The sequence below is a fragment of the Labeo rohita genome, chromosome 11 (genome assembly GCF_022985175.1).
Source record: "Labeo rohita strain BAU-BD-2019 chromosome 11, IGBB_LRoh.1.0, whole genome shotgun sequence".
In the NCBI taxonomy this organism is placed as follows: domain Eukaryota; kingdom Metazoa; phylum Chordata; class Actinopteri; order Cypriniformes; family Cyprinidae; genus Labeo; species Labeo rohita.
Genome location: NC_066879.1, coordinates 17,058,351 through 17,080,953, shown reverse-complemented (window position 1 = coordinate 17,080,953; position 22,603 = coordinate 17,058,351). Strand labels below are relative to the sequence as shown.

General features: G+C 31.8%; 1 protein-coding gene across 2 annotated transcripts in view; it reads right to left on the bottom strand.

Annotated features, from left to right (window-relative positions):
• The window catches only part of klhdc8a (kelch domain containing 8A), a 30,398-nt gene extending 14,639 nt beyond the window's left edge, over positions 1-15,759 (bottom strand). Inside the window, exon 1 of one of the 2 annotated variants that reach the window (XM_051123426.1) lies at positions 15,436-15,759. The gene's annotated coding sequence lies outside the window, so the exon portion shown is untranslated. Of the gene's footprint in view, positions 1-10,152; positions 10,439-15,435 lie in introns of those variants that run through there. The other variant, XM_051123427.1, reaches the window with a different exon arrangement.
• Positions 15,760-22,603: the final 6,844 nt, after the last annotated feature.

Genomic DNA, 22,603 nt, shown 5'->3' with positions numbered 1-22,603 from the left:
CAGAAACATGCTAATCATGCTAAAAACATGTCGGTGATTTGTTATTTATACTAACATGCTAATAACATGGTAATCATGTTAAAAACATGGTAACAACATACTAGTACCATGCTAATCATGCTAGCAACATGCTAATCATGCCATAAACATGCTAGTAACATGCTAACCATGCTAGAATCATGTTAGCAACATGCTAATCATGGTAGCAACATGCTAGTAACATGCTAATCATGCTAGAATCATGCTAGTAATTTGTTAATCACGCTTAAATGCTAGTAACATGCTAATCATAATCATGCTAGCAACATGCTAATTATGTCAGAAACATGGTAGGAAATTGCTAATCATGGTAGCAACATGCTAGTAACATGCGAATCATGCTAGAATCATGCTAGTAATTTGTTAATCACACTTAAATGCTAGCAACATGCTAATCATAATAATGCTAGCAACATGCTAATCATGTCAGAAACATGCTAGGAAATTGCTAATCAATGTAGAAACATGCTAGTAACATGTTGATCATACTAAAATCATGCTAGTAATTTGTTAATCATGTTAACATGCTAGCAACATGCTAGTACCATGCTAATCATGCTAGAATCATGCTAGTACCATGCTAATCATGCTAGAATCATGATAGCAACATGTTAATCATGCCAGAAACATGCTAGTAACTTGCTTATCATGGTAGCAACATGCTAGAAACATGCTAATCATGCTAGAATCATGCTAGTAATTTGTTACTCATGCTAAAATGCTAGCAACATGCTAATCATGTTAAAAAACATGCTAGGAAATTGCTAATCATGGTAGAAACATGCTATTAATATGTTAATCATACTAAAATCATGCTAGTAATTTGTTACTCATGCTAAAATGCTAGCAACATGCTAATCATGTTAAAAACATGCTACAAACATGCTGATCATGCTAGAATCATGCTAGTAATTTGTTACTCATGCTAAAATGCTAACAACATGCTAATCATTTTAAAAACATGCTAGGAAATGCTAATCATGGTAGAAACATGCTATTAATATGTTAATCATACTAAAATCATGCTAGTAATTTGTTAAGCATGCTAACATGCTAGCAGCATGCTAGTACCATGCTAATCATGCTAGAATCATGCTAGTAATTTGTTAATCATGCTAGAATCATGCTAACAACAGGCTAATCATGTTAGAAACATGCTACCAATACATGTATGATAATCATGCCAGAATCATGCTAATAACCTTCTGATTATCCTAGCAACACATAAGCAACATGCTAATCAAGCCAGAAACATGTTAACAAAATGCTAACCATGCTAGTAACATGCTAACAGCATGCTAATCATGATAGCAACACGTTAGTAACGTGCTAATTATGTTAGAAACATCCTAGTTAGGTGTTAATCATTCTAGTAATATGCTATCTGTCTGTCTATCTGTCTGTCTATCTATCAATTTTTTTTTCAAGATTCTTCAAGGAATAAAAAGTTAGAAAGAAAAGCATTTATTCAAAAAAGTTAATTTATTTATTTATTTATGGAATCATTATTTATTTATAAAATATATTTTAAACCATATTTAAATAGAAAACAGTTGTTTTAAATTATAATAATAAACTGTATTTTGATCAAATAAAAGCAAACATTTGAATGGCAATACGTATATTTGTGTGTATATATATATATATATATATATAATGCCTTTAATATTGACTTTAGCATGAATTGTTGACTTTAACATAAAACAAACATCTTGTTTTTGTTTTCTCTTTAGCACATTCTTATATACAAAGTGCTAATTATTACAGCGCTACAATTATTCTGTAATCACATTAAGACACATAATATGGGAACTAATTACAGAAGACTAATGCATACCAAAGACTTTGCCCAAGAAAGAAAAGCTGACAGTTGTTACATTATGTATCCCAACAAACATGCGGAAAGGCACATTTTGTGTTATTTATAACACTGAAGTCTACGGCTTAAGTTATGCAAACACTTTTTTTGTGTGTTCTATTTTCATCCAAGTGGAGGCAGAGATATGGAAGACGGCCCAGAATAGCATCCTCACTTGATTCAATTGACGCAACCAATTTCACACGACTGTTCTTCTCTCCTCAGCTGTGTAAACAATGAGCCTGAAGTGGGCCGTCGTACCACGGCTTAGCATCCAGCAGTATCCAGGCAACCACCCTCTTCTTCTCACTATATCTCCTCCAGTCCCTGTCTTTCCTCGAGGAGCCATTCCCATGCTTCTCGTACAATAGGTCACCTTTACTTACAACCCTTGCTTGAACGTAGGACTCAACAAGAATGAATATAATGGGGAAAAATGAGAAGTGCTGCAGCTATGTCAACAAACCACACATTAGCTTCAAAGTGAAATCCAATTATTATCGAACAACCTGTTTTTAAATCTACTCAACAAAGACGCTTCATTATGTGAAAGACAAGCCTTAATTAGACCCGCCTTTGAAAACATCCTCTTTCCACAGCAGGGAAACTCTGTCTGAGTAACTGACATGTAAATAAGAATTCACCTGAACTATGCTTAATTGATTTGTGCACTTACACTACCTTTCAAAAGATTGGGGTCAGTAGTATTTTTTTTTTTTTGACACTTTTGTTTGTTCGTTTTTTTTTTTTTACAAGGATGCAATAAATAAAAAATAAGTAAAAAATAAATGCTGTCTTTGTGATAAAGTTGGGATAAAAGGCATCATGATTAAAAAAAAGTAAATATACATACATATATGTATATATATATATATATATATATATATATATATATAAAAAAAAAAAAAAAATATATATATATATATATATATATATATATATATATATATATAGCGTAAAAGACAATGCATCATGTTTTAAAAAACAAAAACAAATAAATAATAAAATATATATATACAAAAAAATAAATAAATACAAATATATTTTATTTAAAAATACTAACTAAATATAATATTAAATTATAATATTGTACTATACTGACTATATTGGCAACCTCACTTTAATTATAAATAATAATAATAATAATAATAATAATAAATAAATAAATATTAAATATATAAATAATACATATATAAATAAATATTTTATGTAATGTATAATATAAAAATAATAATAATATTGTATAAATTATACTGTAAAACAGAAAGCAAATGTTTTAAATTGTTAAATTGTAATATTTTACAATAAAGTGAGTTTTTGCTGTATTTTTGATCAAATGTATTTTTACATTTATATTTGAATAATAAATAAAAAAAGTATTTTATTTAAAAATATTAACTAAATGTATATTCAGTTTAAATATAAACTGTGGAAAATGCAATGAATAGATATTTCACATTTTTAATATTTTGAAATATATTTTGTATATATATTTTGAAATATATTTATATTTTCCATTATAAAATATTTAATATAATATATATTGTAAAAATAATAAATAATACATATAATAATACATAATATATAATAATAATAATTGTATTATTAGTAGTATTTTATAAAATAATAATAATATTGTAAAAAATAAAATAAAATATTGGTAAATAGAAAATAGTTGTAAAATAGTTGTTTTAAATTTTACAAATATTTTACAAATTTTGTGTATAATTTTGAATAATAGATAAAAGAAATGTACAAAAAATATTTAAAAATATTAATTAAATATATAATCAGTGGTGAGGCAATGTCAAACAGTGGGAAATACACTTAGTAGATATTTCATATTTTTAATTAATAGTTTTACATGTATTTTTGTTTACATGTATTTACATGTATTTTTGTAAAATAAAAAAAACTAGCAATAATAAAATGTAGTTTAAATTGTGTTTTTGATTAAATGTATTTTTGAATTTATTCCTGAATTTTTTACACTACATAAAACAAAAAACTACAATACACCCTAATATAATACTTAACATGAAAAAAAATGCATCGTTTAACAAAATAATAAAAATCAAACCAAAAATACAGGGACTTTTGCAACCTGATTTATTATTATTATTATTATTTTTTTTTTGTAAACCATTCATTTACAAGAGTTGGATGAACAAGCTAATTCGCTTTAGATTTTGCAGCTCTACAGATGAAAGTTATTCACACATGGCTGAAGCCACTGGAGCTCATCCCTGTGTTGCTGGTCCCTAGAACAGGTCTCATTAAAAACAAATGACCTCTGGTTGCTTGCGATTTACAATTCAATGTGGTGTTAAAAAAGGAGAAAAGCAGGAACAAACTGCACTGCTAAAACTACATCAGTTGAGCAGCTGCTGACTCTTGGAAACTGTAGTAAAGTTATTATATTGTAATTAGTCTACAGTGCTAGTCATCAGAAAGTGTGAAAAATCCCCCATGAACACATCTCAATTTACCGGACCTTCATTCAGAAATGTTCCCATCTCAGTGCCATTTACAGCCGTTCGGGTGGATGGCGAGTCCCTGATGGGCTTCTTTAAAAAGTTGATCACCGACTAGAAATGTTTGGCCGCTCTCCTCTCATTGTAAGCCATCAGATAGTAGTTTAATAACGATTAAACTGGGTTATTACAGGGTGAGAGCTCTGGGTCTCTAGTGATTGTGCTAACTACAGAGACCCCTGAGAGCGGTGAGCACTTCATCAAGTCCAATCACAGTGTAAAATGAGCCAATCTTTCAGCGTCTCTTTCTCTCGCGCTCTCACACGGGTTCAAAATATCACTAACTCTGTCAGGCTTTCTCATTTTCTTTCAACATATTGCCATCTTAAGGGTGCTCACCGGACCAAAATCCCGTTCCGCGAGTATATTAAACATCAAACATCGAAGAGAAGCAATCGATTGTAGGAGATTGAGAAACATCATATTACATGACAAATCCCTCAAGCTCTACAAAGCCAACATAGGCTCTTTTGTCACCTAGGCTGTATTTATTTGATTGAAAATACAGTAGTATTGTGAAATATTGACACAGTTTAAAATAACTGTTTCCTTCTTGAATATATTTTAAAATGTAATTTATTCCTGTGACACAAAGCTGAATTTTCATCCTCATTACTCCAGTCTTCATTGTCACATGATCCTTCAGAAATCATTCTAAGATGCTAATTTGCTGCTCAAGAAACATCCATTTTGAAAACAATTCTGTGCTTAATGTTTTTGTAGAAACTGATATATTTTTTAAGATAGGTAGGTAGGTCATTTTTTGATGTAATGCATTTTTGTAAAAAGTATTAAAGGTATTAAAAGTATTAAATTAAATGTTTAGATATTTTAAAATATATTTACATATATTTATATTCTATTATATTACATATTATTATAGATTAGGTGCACTTCCCACAATTCAAAAAAAAAAAAAAAAAAAAAAAAAAAAAAAAAAATATATATATATATATATATATATAATAAAAATATATGATAATATATGTAATAAATAAATAAAAAAGGAGGAAAAAACTTTTTAATATATTTATTGACTATTATTTATTTATTGACCAATTTAATGCATCCTTTCTGAGTAAAAGTATTAAAAATTATTGTGTGTATTAAATATAAGGTATATGTAAAAAATATGAAAACGTTTTATATAAAATAGTTTATATTTTATATAAAAAGTTTTATAATATATATAACATATATGTTTTATAATATATATATATATATATATATATAAAAGACAGAAAATTTGTATATATTGCATCCTTGTAAAAGTATTAAAATTATTGCATACTTATTATTACTGTATACTTTTTAAATTTTGTTATTTTTTTAAGTGATGAAAAATATTATTATATTAAATGTAAATATATAAAAATATATGTAGCAAAAGTAAAAGAAAATCTATATAAATAGATATTTATGAAATATCTATTACGTGCACTACCGAGTTAAAAACAAAACAAACAAACAAAAAAAAAAAATAATATATATATATATATATATATATATATATATGTACGTATATATAAACAAAATAATAAAAAATACACACACACACACATATATATAATAATAAAAGCATTTAACTAAAAATTATACATTTATTTATTGACTATTATTTATTTATTAAACCAATTTAATGCATCCTTGCTGGGCAAAAGTATAAACAATTATTGTATACTTATTATCATAATTATTGTATAATTTTTACATTTGTACCTTTATTTTTTAATTATGAATAATATATTTTAAAATATATAAACATTTATATATAAAAAATAAAATGTGAAAAAGCTACATATATATATATATATATATATATATATATATATATATATATATACATATATATATATAATATAAATATGATTCAAAATACATGACAATACATGTAGATTGATTCAAAATGGAAAAAAATATATAAAATAATATATATATATATATATATATATATATTTATTTTTATTTATTTATTTATTTATTTTAAGAAACAGATGAAGTTGACAGGCGTGGATAACCACAACAAAAACAACAAAACCAGGATCTATGCTTTTTAACTAGTGCTTTCTAACCAGCAAGCTTGCCTTGGTCAATCAGCCTTTTTATACTTTTAAAACGTCGATCCCCTAACGGCCCTTGAAGACCGATCTGAAAAATAACAGCCCGTGCTTATCTATGACAAAATCTCTTTTTAACGTGAAGAAATGGATCTGTATCCAATTAGCCGTTTGATGCTCAGTCACCTACAAAAACATTGTTCTTTGAAGAGCGTTTGTAGTGTAGATTATCAGTTCAGATTTAAATAACTGTTTCACGTAACAATTACAAAGAGGCACGAAGCCGAGCCGGGCGAGCCGTAACTTGGGGAGATATTCTCAGATGTAAATTGACTGTCAAAGGCGAGCTGAGATGAGAAGATTTTTCTCCTCAGAGTCCAACCCTCCGCCTTTCTTTCCCTGCCTTTGTATTCCAATCGCAGTCTTTCACCTGGGGTTTCGACTATCTCCACCATCATTTACAGGCCAAGCTGTCGTACGTTTCATCCGAGAGAAGACAGAAACTTAAAAGAAAGCTGAAGGAAAGACACATTTCTCAAGTCCCGTTTTTCTCCCCCCCTCCACCCTCGACTCGGTATGCAGAGATGGGTTGCCATAGAAACAATGAGACGATCTCAAGATGCGGGAAGCGGGGCTTGTGCGCCGGAGCCTTCTTCGCTTTTAATGATGCATTACCAAACAAACAAAAATCACAGCGATCTTACCCCTTTGACCCGAGTTGACGTTCTCTTGTTAACGAAGCGGGATTGCTCACTCTTGGCATGCCTTGCAAATCGCATTAATTGCAATCTGTAATGATTTGCTCCGCCACGTCTTCTTCTTTTGGTTAATTAACTGCTCGAACAGCTTGAGATCAACAGTAGGCCTACGAGCACCCACTGAAGTCATTTACAATCAGTGTGCATCCTTCTCAAACTTTTAATTAGTTAGTCTCCCATCCCCACTACATAACTTAGGCTTAATTCTGCGCCTCATTGTATCCTAAACCTGAGCTATTAGTTGCGAGTATGATTCAATAGACTTTGCACAAATGATCCATTTAAGGTCCTCTTGTCATTCTCTCCTCTGGTGAATCCATAAGGCCCCAGCAGGTAAGCGTTTATCGACTTCTATTTAATTAGCCTCCCTCAATTCAAACAGCGCCGACTCTAAAGTCCACAAAACTGCGGTTCTTAATCAGAACAAAACGATCCTGGGAGGGTTTATCTAGCGAGCGTTGTTAGACTTCTGCGGGGGATTCTCTGCACCGTCTTCGTTTAAATTTACATTTGCTTTCAGCGCCAAATATCTTACTGTGCGACGATAGAAATGTGTCAGCGGTTTGAAAATCTGCTACACTCTTAAAAATGAACATTCCAAAAAAAGGGTTTTCAAAGTGATGTCATAGAAGATCCATTTTAGTGACCTTGGAACACAAAACCAGTCAAGAGGGTCAATTTTTAAAACATTTTTGAATAAATAAACATTCCATAGATGTATGGTTTGTTAGGACAGGACAATATTTGGCCGAAATACAACTATCTGAGGGTGCAAAAAAAAGAAAATACTGTGAAAACTGCCTTTAAAGTTGTCCAAAGTAGGTTTTAGCAATGCATATTACTAAATAAAAAATTCAGTTTTGATATATTTAAGGTAGGAAATTTATGAAATATCCTCACAGAACATGATCTTTACTTAATATCCTAATGATTTTTGGTATAAAATAATTTTTTTGACTCATACAATGTATGTGTATATGAATGTATGTACAGGTATATTTGCTACAAATATACCTGTGCTACTTGAGACTGGTTTTGTGGTACATGGTCACAATTATCCTTCATGTCATTAGAAACTTTAGTGGATGGATGTTAAAGGTTCTTCATGGAACCATCAGTGCCAAAAAGAGTGTTTTGTAAGAATAAATATACTGCAGTAAGAAGAAATTCTATTTAAGCTATCTATAAGTAAAATATCCCAAAAAATAAGGCTTTAAATGAATAGTTCACACAAAAATGAAAATTCTATAATGAATTACCCACCCTCATGTAGTTCCAAACCTTCATTCATCTTCAGAATACAAATTAAGATATTTTAATGAAATTCAAGAGCTTTCTGACACTACATAGACAAACTACTATGTTTCATGACTGGACGATATGGCGAAAATTTATATCACAATACATTTCTTAATTTGTGTCGATACAATATAGTTCCGATATTGATATGAACAATATTTTAAAAAAGCCTCAGAAAAACTACCAAGTACAAACCTCCTCCTATAAAACCATATTGTATTTTAGAAATAAAAATGATACAAATAAATTAATGTTCACCTTTTATTTGTATTTAGCCTCATCCCAGATAGCACATGTACGTCTGTAAGATGTCTGTTAAAGATCACTTGATCTGGAAAGCATCTGCTGTGTACAAACATCTGACAGATGTCTGTAAGATGTCAGTTTTACATACATTCTAAATCATAAACATCTTAAAGACATCTAATAGACATCTATTTGACATCTGATAGGAAACGTCCTATAGACGCATTGCATATAAGCAAACACTCTAAAAAATACATCTTCAGATGTAAATGCAGACGTCAAATAGATGTCTCCGTGATGTACGTGTGCTATCAGGGATAAGACTCTCAGACTCACATTCCCAGATGTCTGGTAAAGATCACTTGATCTGGAAAGCATCTGCTGTGTACAGACATCTTGCAGACATCTTATAGATGTCCATTTGACATCTGCAAGATATATTTTTTAGAGTGTTTGCTCATCTGCAATACGTCTATTGGACGTTTCCTATCAGATGTCAAATAGACGTCTATTAGATGTCTTTAAGGTGTTTATGATTTAAAATGTATGTAAAACTGACATCTTCCAGACATCTGTCAGATGTTTGTACACAGCAGATGCTTTCCAGATCTTTCCAGACCATTGCTGTCTATGGATGGTCAGAAAGCTCTCGGATTTTATCAAAAATATCTTAATTTGTGTTCCGCAGACGAACAAAGGTCTTATGGGTTTGGAACGACATGAGGGTGAATAAATAATGGCAGAACTTTCATTTTTGGGTGATCTATCCCTTTAACCCTGAAACAAACACAATACCATGTATAATTTAAAATAAGTATTCCAAAACATTTCTGAAAAATCAAAATGGAAAATTCCTTCATATTAACACAGTATTAGGCACTGTTTTCACTAAGTTTTTTAAGACAGTATGTCAAAAAAGAAACCTCAATTTCAAAGTTTTCAGAAATACTTAAATATTGTATTACGCTTATTAAATCCACAAGATTTAAATCCACATAAAGAAATGTGGCTCTTACTGTTTTAAGCATTACATAACATACACCTTTTCACTTCCCACCATCAAGTTTAAAATAAAAAGAAAAAAGTAACCATAAAAGATGAAGCACTTTCATTTGTGAAGTATTTATCTCACTTCAATACCTAAGAACAGACATTACTGGATGGTTATTTAACATATAAACCTTTTTTTTTGCAACTTTCCAGCAAGGAACAAAAATAAACAAACCTACATTGTGGTATATAACATCAACCTGATGTAAAATGGCTCATCTTGCAATATAATTTTGTCTTCAACCTCCTACGCCTGGTATCAAAGACTAATGATATAAGAGAGCTAAATGAAAGAGAATACTATACCTGACCTCTTCTTTATTCATCTGCTGCTTCCTTAATCCTTTGTGCTCATTGTCTGGCCAATGTCAACTGTAGCAGAGCAGATCATTTCCATAGCAACCCTGAATTCAGCGCACGAGCGCACGCTACAGAACATAATGCAATTCCGCCGTCGCCATTCCCCGGAGGATTACATAAAACGCGTTTGTCTTTCCGTGACGATTTTATACTTGAAACTCCCTGCAACACGCTTTCCCAAAAAAGCCGGCTAACTTAGGCGGTGTAATAAAAGCCGGGGAAATCTAGGTCAGCCGCGAACAAAACCATAGCCGCTCTATTGATTCAACAAATTAAACTATGACTCCTGTAAAAGGCCTTTGATCAAACCGAGTGGATTAGATTCAATTACGAAGGCCTTCGACGTGCCATTTGAATATAAATGCAGCGGGATAATAATGTGGATGAGACCGGTCCGAATGAGGATTCGGCAGGAAGATTACAACTGGGAGCTGGGGATGTATTTCTCTAAAGCGAGAGCCAAAAGGTCTCATAGCTAATTGCTATGGAAATACCTTTCTACAATATGAATGAGTCCAAGGCCGCGGATCCTTAATCAGCAGACCGGCTATTCCCCCGCGGTGTTTAAAGACACCAGCACTGCGAGAAATCACTGAAGCTCGACTCGGAAAACTTGGCAGGCTGTCACTGCTGCAGACAGTTAATATTTGGAGCGGGCCGACATTATGCAGTCGCAGTTTAAAGCAGGCTGAAACAGTCTTCAGAAATTGGCTGGCCTGAGCCTTGGGGGGAAAGCTTGTAGAGCAAATATTCCCCTTTTTGAAAATGCCCTGCGAGAGAGCTGCGAGTCAAAGCACGCTAACCTTTAATACGCATTATGCACTGCATTCAAATGAGAAGGCTGACTGACTGCTCGCAAAGGCTGTGACCTTTCAGGTAGACGAATGCGATCCATACTTAAAGTCTTGTCGTCGTGGATGAAGGTGTGACATCTTTACCAAAGGGAGAGAGATCTCAGGCAAAAGTACTAGTACTGCTATATATTTTCCATCTGACCTACTAACGTCTAACTCGGTCACTGACATTCACAGATGCGCTGATGTCAAAAGTTACCTTAAGGTCAGCGTAAAACCAAACTGAACACTATTTACTTTCTGAAATGCAAGGACTTGTTGTGCAAGAGTTTTTATTAATGTAAAGGAGCATGCAAAAATTAAGGCTTTTTTAGAATTAAAAAAATGTTTTACCTACATTTTAGATTTCTTTAGCAAAATGACATATTAAGGTAAATTTTATTTTGCCAGTAATGCTTTATTTATGCTAGCTTTTAAAAAAAAAAAAAGTGCCTTCTCTCAACCAAAGTGTAGTGTTTGGAAAAACATTTTAGAACATAAATTTGGGAGACGGAGTTGGAACGTTTTTACAGTACTTAATATTTTTTTCTCCCTTAATGTAATAACTTTGCCTCTGCACTGTCTCTGAAACGACTTTCCGTTTTGAATTATGTGACAAAGCCCTCTCACTTTCCACTCTATTCTGATATAAAACAGCCACTTTTCACAATCCAGTCAATGCCAGATAGAAAATGAAGTCCTTTTTTCTCTAAATGTTCTGTTGCGTACACATAATTACATGTTACTGCAATTCATAAAATATAAGAAAAATTTGTTTTGAAGTTATAAGACTTTTATAAGGCTGTTAAAAACATTAATGTCACATCATAGCTCTCTGTTGGCAATGCATGAAAGTCAACTTTTTGTAGCTTCTCATCAACCTCTGCAGATGTAAAATAAATATTAAAGGGATAGTTCATCCAAAAATGAAATTGTGTTATTGATTACTCACCCTCATGTTGTTCCAAATCCAATCTTCGTTTATACTCAGAACACAAATTAAGACATTTTTGATGAAATCCGAGAGCTTTCTGACCCTGCATAGACTGCAACGCAACTGCGTTTAAGACCCAGAAAGGTAGTAAGGACGTTGTTAGAGTCCATGTGACATCTGTGGTCTGACCTTAGTTTTTAGAAGCTACAAAAATACTTTTGTGCACAAAGGAAACAAAAATAACTTTATTTAACATTTTTTCAAATTGCTGCTGAGACAGGAGTCAGTGTTTTGACACAGACATCCATCACTATTTTATTAGTGCAAAAAGTTATTTTTGTTGTCTTTGCACGCAAAAATTATTCTTGTAGCTTTATAAAATTACAGTCGAACCACTGATGTCACATTGACTATTTTATCAAGGTCCTTGCTACCTTTCTGGGCATTGAATTTGTCAGTTGCATTGCTGTCTATGCAGGGTCAGAAAGCTCTCAGACTTCATTAAAAATATCTTAATTTGTGTTCAGAAGTTGAACAATGGTCTTACGGGTTTGGAACGACATTAGGGTGAGTAATTAATGACAGAATTTGTGGGTGAACTACAGGGTTGCCAGGTTTTCAAAATAAAACCTTTGCTAATCAATTACTAGCCCGCTTTTGGAGGGGGTTCCCCTAGTTCCTGGGGGTAAAATACAAAATTTTGACACTTCGCATTCCTGAGGATAAATATAACATTATTGGGGTCGCTATAACCCACAGACATGAAAAACAAACCGCGGCAATAGTGTTCAAGTAGCCCAATTCCGCTGGAAAACCACAGACTTGGCAACATTGGTGAATTAACCCATTAAAATGTAAAAAGAAAAAAAAGTGTTGTGTCTGCATCACTAATGCCACCAAATTGAATCAAAATATATGTAAATACAACATTAGCACAACAAATGATGAAAAGAGGTGTGGGACTATCTGTTTGGAAAGTCATCCAAATATGCCTACTGTATAGTAAAACAGTACAAGAATGACCTACTAATGCTTCTGCTTCCAATGGACATTTGCTATACCATGAAGCCACAGGAGACGAGTGAATCAATGCATCTGATATTGGTAGGTCACGTCAATGACAACATGATGAATGCAGTATGCCTAGATTGCATTCAGACTAGAACATACTGTACCGTCGTGTCCCAAATTATGCACCATGCACTTATGCACTATGTACTCAACTGTGTAGTGTATGAACTTCGTAAGGTTATTTCCAGTACGTAATTAAAGCAGTGACAGCTGAGGGCATGAACGTTTTCACCAGTTTCAATTTAAAAAGTTAAGTTCAGTAGCTGCCTTAAAATGTTAAGTTAAATTAACTTAAAACTACAAGTCATTTTAACTCACTACAATAAGGAGAGTACAATGACTTACTTTTAAGTTGATTTAACTTATGAGTTGAAATGACTTGCATTTTAAACCGAAGGCAGCAGCTGAACTGAAGTTTTTAATCTGGTAAAAACTTTTTTCGGTTAATTAAGTTTCTGTAAGTATCTGTTAAGTGTAAATAATAAGTAATAGTTTAATCCATTAGAAAGTAACTGTAGCCTAATATAATCTAAATACACATACTTAATTTTTCGAAACTGATTTCGTAATCCAGATTACATGTAATCAGTTGTTTCCCACAACTGATAAATTACTCTAAATTGTTATGTAGATGTGCATGTGAAAAGTGCTATACAAATAAATGTGAATTCGAATTGAATAAGTGCATTATCCGTGCATTTAAAGTTTATTTTTTCTATTTGTAACTTGCACAACTTGCACTAATTACTACAAAAGGGCGTTGAACACAGCATAAGTATAAGTAAAAAGGGAGGCGCCTGTACTTTTTTTAATGGTTGCCAGTGTTGGGGAATAACTAGTTACATGTAACGGAATTACGTAATTTAATTACAAAATAAATGTAATTGTAATTAGTTACAGTTACTGAGAAAACATGTGTAATTAAATTACAGTTACTTTTGAAAAATGCCAGTGATTACAAAGGGGATTACATCTGAATTTTTTCACACACACACCCCAACAAAAAAGTACAAAAAAAAAAACAAAACATATATATATATATATGAATTTGTGGTGGCTGTGCTTTAAATTAAACTATTACACGGTTCTGTGGAATGCTTGATTCTGATTGGTCAGTCACGACATTCAGGGCAACTTAAGTCAGTGCTAAATGCTTGATAATTTTTCTTGGTGGAGGCTTTACGTTTGGTTAGCTAATAAAATATTAAAGCTCAATTCAATATTATGTAGGCAATTTCTTAATTCTGTCATGGACTCGCTCTATTGTTTTATACAAACGCAGCTGCTGCCATTTTTTTTTTTTTTTTTACGCTGTAATGGATTATAAGGTAACTAACAAACTAGTACTACTTCCTTAATTATTTATGTGGTGAAATGTTGTGTAAACGTTTGCTAGCAACTGATTTCTTCATGGAAGCTTTGCGTTAAAATATTTCAACTCAGATCAGTGTTTCGTGTCTAATAATTTTTACACGAAACATCTAAATAATCTATCAAGCAGCTGTGTAATAAGTGGGATAATGTTGTTGATAATGTAGCCAGTTGTTATCGCAAAATAAAGATGTATGTTGTCCCTTACTTATTATAATCTTAATTCAAGTGATGAAGGAATTTGAAAGACAGTAATCAGTGTTGAGTGCTACTGTAAGTTTAACTCTGCCTGGTTTAAATGTTTAAAAATGATTAACAGTTGAAAATATTAGAAATTTAGAAAAGTAATCAAAAAGTAATGTTACATTACTTTTATAAAGTAATTGAAAAGTTACACTACTTATTACATTTTAAATCAAGTAACTTGTAATCTGTAACCTATTACATTTCCAAAGTAACCTTCCCAACACTGATGGTTGCAAAGTAGTTATTCAAAAAAGTACATACTCAGAGTATGCGACTTCAAACACAGGCGTTATTTTTGCAATTGCGTTTGTTGTCATTTGTGACACGGAAATTACAAATTTCACATTAGATTTGATAAAGAAGTCACAATGATGTATGCAAAATAAATGCACGAAAGAAGACCAGTTGCGATTTAGTATGCAAATACAATTATGACGCCATCACAGTGAACATTCAAACAAAGTACAAGTCACTTTAAAGTTTAAAAACCAATAACGCATTTCAGAAATGACCCACACAGTAAAGTTTGAACGCAGTCTGTAAACACTTAAGCTGCATTATGGCAGAAAACAGACAGAATGGATAACAATGTACAAGCAGCGCCACAAAATAATCACAGAAAGTAATTCAGTACTTCATGCACAGTAAATACCCAGAATCACCGCAATATAAAGTGTGGCTCAAATGTTTCAAGGCTGTCATGTGTCAACACTGAAGACGCTGATCGTCTCCCTATACGTACATCAAAGCACAGAGGTTTGGAAATGAGAATCACTTACTTTTCGGGTCTGGGCTTCGGTTTCTTCCGATTCTCCTCGGGTGCTTCCCTTATGGATAGAGCGCGATGCAGAGCAATAATAATCCACGCGTGGAATAGACCCTCCCTCTGTCTGTCTGTCAGCCTCCCCGCATCAGCAGCAGCAGCAGCAGCTCAGGCTCCGCCGAAGCGCGCACAGCGTCTCACAGCATCTCTCCCGCTCTCTCCCTCTCTCTTTCCCTCATATGGGTCATACATGAAATATTCATCGCAGCCCTTCATCATATTCGTCATTCTGACATTAATTTCAGAAATGCTCAAGGGGGCTCCAGTGCGTCTGATAACCTACATAAGTCCATCTCAGTGTAACATCTACGCAAATGACGCTGCATGTGATGAAATGAAGAGTTGCAGGAGTCGTTTATTGCGGGATTTGTGATGTTGGTGATCTTTTTGACCTTAAAAGTTCAAGATAATTTCGAATTTAAGAATCGGATCGCTTTCGAATCAATAGTGAGTTTGAACCAAACTGGCCACGCCTCATAGAAAGTTGAGATGAAATGACAGGAAGAGGATTTTTATTTCTTTTTATTTATTTACTAACTTTAGAAATTTAGCAAGTACGTTTAGTGACAAAAATATGTCCCATCACAGAAAATTCTAATGGCTTCCACTACCAAAACCATTACAAACCATCAACTTTTAACCATTAAAACGATTAAAAATGGATTGCTGTAGTGTGTTTTGGGACATGTTCCATTAGGATTTAGTGGTTTTAACAAGTCACCAATAGAAGGCCAACAGACACCATTACAGTTTCCATTAAAACCAGTAAAATTCCCATTATAACCAGTAAAACCACCAAGCTACAAATTCTATAATAGTCTCAATTGTTTTTTTTTAGCAGGGTACTTAATTGTATAATTACTTTGGACTAACTATGCAATTATGCCCTTTAAACAAAAAATACATATTTGATTAGAAATTTTTGCAATTTAGAATTGGCAGAAATTAATTGGCTAAAATGAACATAGCCATCAAGATAGATTTTTGTCATATCACACTACAAAATATTTACCACATTGTTAAATTAAGTTGTTTTTAAGCAATATATTCACAAAATAATATTTAGAAGATATATTATAAATATTGACTTCAAAATAAAAATAAATTATGTTAATAATATAATTATTTTTAATGTTAATAAATTAGGCTTTTATGTAACCTTTTTAAGTAATATATTAAAATAGTTATATTTAATAATAATAATATATATATATATATATATAATAATGTTAATATATATAATATATATTAATATATATATATATATATATATATAAAATATAAATATAAATATAAAAATATCTAAATTATAAAATTAAAAATTAATATAAAGTTATAACTTTAAAAATATATATACATACTAAATTTAGTTTTAACATTTACAAATAATTTAACAAAATTAGTATTTTTTATTAAATTATCATAATTCTACAAATAGCACATATATATTTTTTTATTTTATAACTTCTTATTAAATTAAATTAATTAAATATAATAGGAATTATTATCATATGTAGCACATATGCTGTGTGAATATATATATATATATATATATATATAATTTTTTTCTTATTTTATAATTTCTTATAAAATAAATTTAGATTAAATATAATTTATATAATTTATATATACCAATTTATACCCATTATATAACAATTTTATTATTTTTTTCATTTTGTGTAAATAAATTTAAATTAAATATAATTTATATAATAGGTAGCATTTCAAACATTGAATATTATTATCATGAAATGTTTCTAAAAATAGCACATATGCTGTGTGAATGATAAAATGTTAATTAATTAAGGGTAAAAGTTAATTAATTAAGGGCAATTACGCCCTCTAAACATAGAATACATTAGAATCAATTAGATATTTTGCCAGTTCGGTATTTAAAATTAATAGTTTAATTAGTGATTCATTAAAATAGATTTTCTTTTTGTCATATCACACCACAAAACATCTACCGCATTTTGTGTAAAAATTATTTAAAAAAAAAAAAATAAAATAAATTTCAACATTGAACATTATATTATAATCAAATATTTCCAAAAGTAGCTCATATGTTGTGTGTATGATAAAACATTTAAGATCATTTCCTGTGAAAACGTAACCTTGTTTTACTATACACGTACAGCAGAAAGTTTACAGTATGTAGATTCAAATTCAAATCTTGTTTGCTACCTCTATTCCAGTTCCATTTACAAACTTAAAAGGCTTTCTCAATTCAGTTCTGAATGGCTCACAGCCCTGTCGCCCTCCTCCCTTCTCCAGCCTAGTCTGTAAACATCTTATCTGCAAACCCTCCAGAAGGACGTCTTTGTGCAACAATAATTAATCTATATATAGCTCCCCGAGTCCTTCTTTTGAACCAGGCGATGCCAATCACAACATCAAGCTCCAACTTGCCCTAGATTTCCACCGCCACTCGTCCAGACTCGCGTTGCCGTAGCCCGCCGAGTCCACTGGAGACCTGACCCGCTTGTGCTGATAACCCGCGAGAAGTAATTACAGCGAGAAGTCCGACGTTAAGGGCGTCTTCGTGATAAAACATGAAAGATGTACACCCACGCACACAATAAAAGACGTGTTTTGCACGCCACAGTCCACCAAGTGCAGTTAATAATGAATCATGTGAAAAGCAATGCCACTTTTATGTTGCACTGCGCCGTTGCAATAGAAGATGCTGCTTCCCGAGCATGCTGGGATTGAGGACAACGCATTAACAATACAGGGAACAGCAGGTGCCTGGGGCGCGGTTTGATGTCTGAAACCAAAACGCAGGAATCAGGAGCTGTAATCATGACTGATTCCACGTCGGTTGAAGGGTGTTTTCCATTTATTTATCATGCGACTGTCATTTGTGAACTAAGTAGGGTGCCAATAACTTTAAAAGAACCTTTGATCTTGGGATTTGTGTGGGATGCAGTTATATTGCTTGAGGTGATGAGGTCAAATTAGAGACCTTATTAAAACGTTCTGGATTTGTGGCACACACTATTAAGCTGAAGGACTTTCAGCAATTTTTCTTAGGATGTTGACTGAGTTTGATGCCCCAAGGGCTTCACAGCAACTGCTACTGTTTAATTTTCCAGTGGCATTTTGCTGTTTTTTTATAATGTTAGTACTAACAACTCTCAATCAGAGCGACAAATACACTAGCTAACAGACACGCAGGTTTAACCTCATTATATTTTCAATAGTTTCTTTGATCGCTCTTTTGGAATCTGTTGGCTTTGAGAAAGTCTGCCTTCTTGTTTTTTCCTGCTACAAAACACTGGTTAGCTTCGTAGTTCTTTACCCCTGACAATAGCACATAAAAAGACTGAAAACTATGCAGACAGAATGTCCCAGATACACTGCGACTGCTGAGCGTGCAGACTGTTAGTTAAAATTTTAATATTATTTAAATATTATTATTTAAAATTATTTATTATTTAAATTTTTGTACATACAGATTTTTTTATTTTTCATTTCATTTATTGATTTATTTTATTTTTAATTTCTACAAAGCCTGGAACACTTGCATGCATGCTAATTTTTCATTTTAACATTTTATGTCTGAATTTTTTTATATTATTTTAGCCTTATTATTTTTATAATAAAATTTTAAATACATTATATGTTCAAATATAACCAAACATTTCTACATGGCCTGCAACACTTGCATGCATGATAACTGTTTGTATTTTATTTTATTTTGTTTTTGGTTTTGTTTTGTTCATGTCCAAATTCTCCAGAATACAAAGGTATTAATTTCTACATGCCTTGTAACACTTGCATCAATGCAAACTATTAATTTTAATATTTTATGTCTAAATTTTGCATACTCTCAGAGTATGTACTGACTTTAATGAACAACATACCCTCTGACAAAAAGATACAAAACTGTCACTGGTGCAATACTCTCGCAAAAGGTACTAATATGAACACTAAGTACTGATATGTACCTTTACATTACTAATATGTACCATTTCAGGGTAAATAAAGTACAAAGGTGTACCTTTTTTTTTTTAATAGTGTGCTTCTGGCTTGGTTGCTTACTTATTAGTTGAATGCAATACCTTTAAATCCATTGCAGAGAATTCTGCAGTTTGTCTCCTAAAATCTGTGGGGAAAAATGCCTGCAGAGTCTATCTGGGCCTGATAAACTAAATTTAGAAAAGAGATAAAATCACGCATGAAAAATCACCCAAAACTGGGCATAATAATCTCTGTAATCCAATCTTACCCTCTTCACGTCATACAGTAGATGTTCATATTCGTCCATGGGCAAGATTTCACGCAGAGGATGGCAACTGTGAGTTAATTATAAAGATGGTACTTGGTACAGACAAAAAACACATTTTGTGGAACTTGATTGCCAATTTAAAAAATCACAAAAAATTAACATACCACATAATTAGCATGCATGGGATGAAATGCAAACGAGAGGGCATGGGGTGAGAAATTTGTAACGTCCTGGTGATCATTTTCTGTCTGCCTCATCCAGAGAGTCTCGCTGTAGCCTCTTGATAAAAACACCCTGCTAATTTAGCGCTGATTTATGCACTCCTTGGGATGATGAAAGTATTTCAGGCTGCAGACTCTCAGTGAATTATGAAGCCAAATAACAGAACAGCATAACTGATATAATAAGGATACCGACTAGGGATTGCACTGTCTAGTCGGTGTCGACTTCATGGATCACGTGACTTCTGTTTCAGTAAAATAAACTTGAAGTTCACTTTAAGCGTTCACATACCAGCCAGAATTGATGCATAACCTGTGGAACTTATGGAATGTCCACCACAAATAAATTCCGCAAATAAAAATGGTAAAAAAAAGAGAAAGAAGTGTAGAATTGCAACCTATAAAAAAAGTCCTAGAAAACCTAGAAAACAGGTCAGAACTGTCAGAGAAAAGTCACAATTACCTTAATTCTGCAGAGTTCTGCAATATATCTGCAATTATTAGGGCTGGATAAAAAATATAGATTCTTAAATCCCAAGAATCGATTAGTCTAGACTGTTTTTAGTTAATGAATGGAACATTGTAGTGCACCTCCCATCCAATAAATCGCAATAAGCTTCGTGCTTTGTTACTTTTGATATGAAACAGAGTCTCAGATTTCAAATTCTGTCCATTTTATCACAGTATTAAAACAATAAATGGCGCTTAGAAATGAAATACACACAAATAAATAACGAAAGTATAAAGAAAGAGTGCAACTTACTGAAATCTGTATCCTGTCTTTATGTAATCGTTCAATCAGTGTTTCAAAGACGTCAGTATAACAGCTTATAAACAATATCACGTAACATCACATTTACTTCAGAAAAAACATATTTGGTGACCACAAACTCCTCAGCCAGCTAGAAAAATGAACTCTAGAAGCATTTTGCTAAATATATGTACAACATAGCATATTCATTATAATTTTTACTGTTCTTCAGTGTTTAATTAGTTTGAATAAATCTGTCAATTTTTTATGGCAGCCATTAAATTGTTTATATTTAAAAAAAAAACATAGAAAAAAATAGATATATAGTACTTATGTAATTGTAAGTTTAAAAACTTCACTGAGTGTAATTTAAGTGTTTTTTACAGTATGTAATGTGTTTTTAGTACCAACTGACTCTCATCTATATTTTATAGTATTAGTTGAGAGATTTTTCGTCTGGCATGCTGATATATATCCAAAATAATTGTTATTGACTCAAATCAAATTGGAAATCGAATCAAACTGCAAGCTTGTGAATCATATCAGAATCAAATCGAATTGTGAAATGTGTCAAAACCCAGCCCCTAACAATTGTATTTTTTTTATTGACAATTCTGAGTGTACATCTTGCAATTCTGACTTTTTTTCTCTGAATTCTGAGTTTACATCTTGCTTTTGTTTTCGTCACAATTTAAAGGTAATTGCGACAAGTTTATATTTCACAATTCTCAGGGTACGTTTACATGATTGCACTAAAAAGGGAAAAGGTTTTCCTTTGTGTTTTTTAAAAGTTTTGCATATAGAGGACAACACTGAGATGATAATGATATTGTTTTGAAAACCTTTTGAAATCTTTTGAAACTCTGAAACCTAGTTTTAAAAGTTAGCGTTTTCAGGCCCCCAAAACGCTGTTGTTGTGTAAATGGACAGCCAAAATGTATGAAAAGTTTTTCGCATTAAGTTGAAAACTGTTTTGTGTAAAAAACTTTTTTATATCTCACAATTCTAAGTTTCTATCTTGCAATTCTGTCTTTTAAAATAAAAATAATAAAATAAATAATAAAATAAAAATAACAGAAAAATATCAGAATTCTTAGACAAAAAATTCTGACCATATTTCTTGCAATTCCGAGTCCACAGTACATCTCACAAATCAATTTTTTTGTTTTCTGCCATGGAATTTAAAAAATAAATAAAAAAATACAATAGTACAAAAAATGTAATTGTAACCTTTTTATTTCATAATTCTTACTTTTTCCCCACAATTGCAAGTTTATATGTCACAATTATAAGGTTATGTTTACATGACTGCAATTGTACTAGAAAGGGAAAAGGTTTTTCTTCGTGTTTTTTTAAATTTTGCGTACAGACAACAACGTTAAAACAATTCCATTTAGCTACACAGAAATAATAATGACATCGTTTTTAAAAACTTTTAAAACCCAGTTTCAAAAGTTTGAATTTTCAGGCCCCCAAAAGACTGTTGTTATGTAAATGAATGGCCAAAACGCATAAAACGTTTTCTATTTTTAGTTGATAACTGTTGTATGACACCCCTCAAGTTTATATCTGAGCTCATATCTTGTGATTCTTTATTTTGAAATAAAAAATAACAGAACTGTGAGATATAAACTCAGAATTGTGAGATATAAACTCCCCATTTTGAGAAAAAGATCAGAATTGTTAGACATAAACTCTATTTTTTCTCAAATTTTCTTGCAATTCCTAGAATGCATCTCACAATTGTAATTTTGTTTTCTGCCATGGAATTAAAAAACTGTAATTGCAACTTTTCATCTCACAATTTTAACATTTTTCTCGCTGTTGCTTGTTTTTTTTATATCACAGAGTTTTCATCTCACGATTCATAGTTCACATCTTGCAATTTAGACTTTTTTTACGAATTGCATAAAAGAATTGC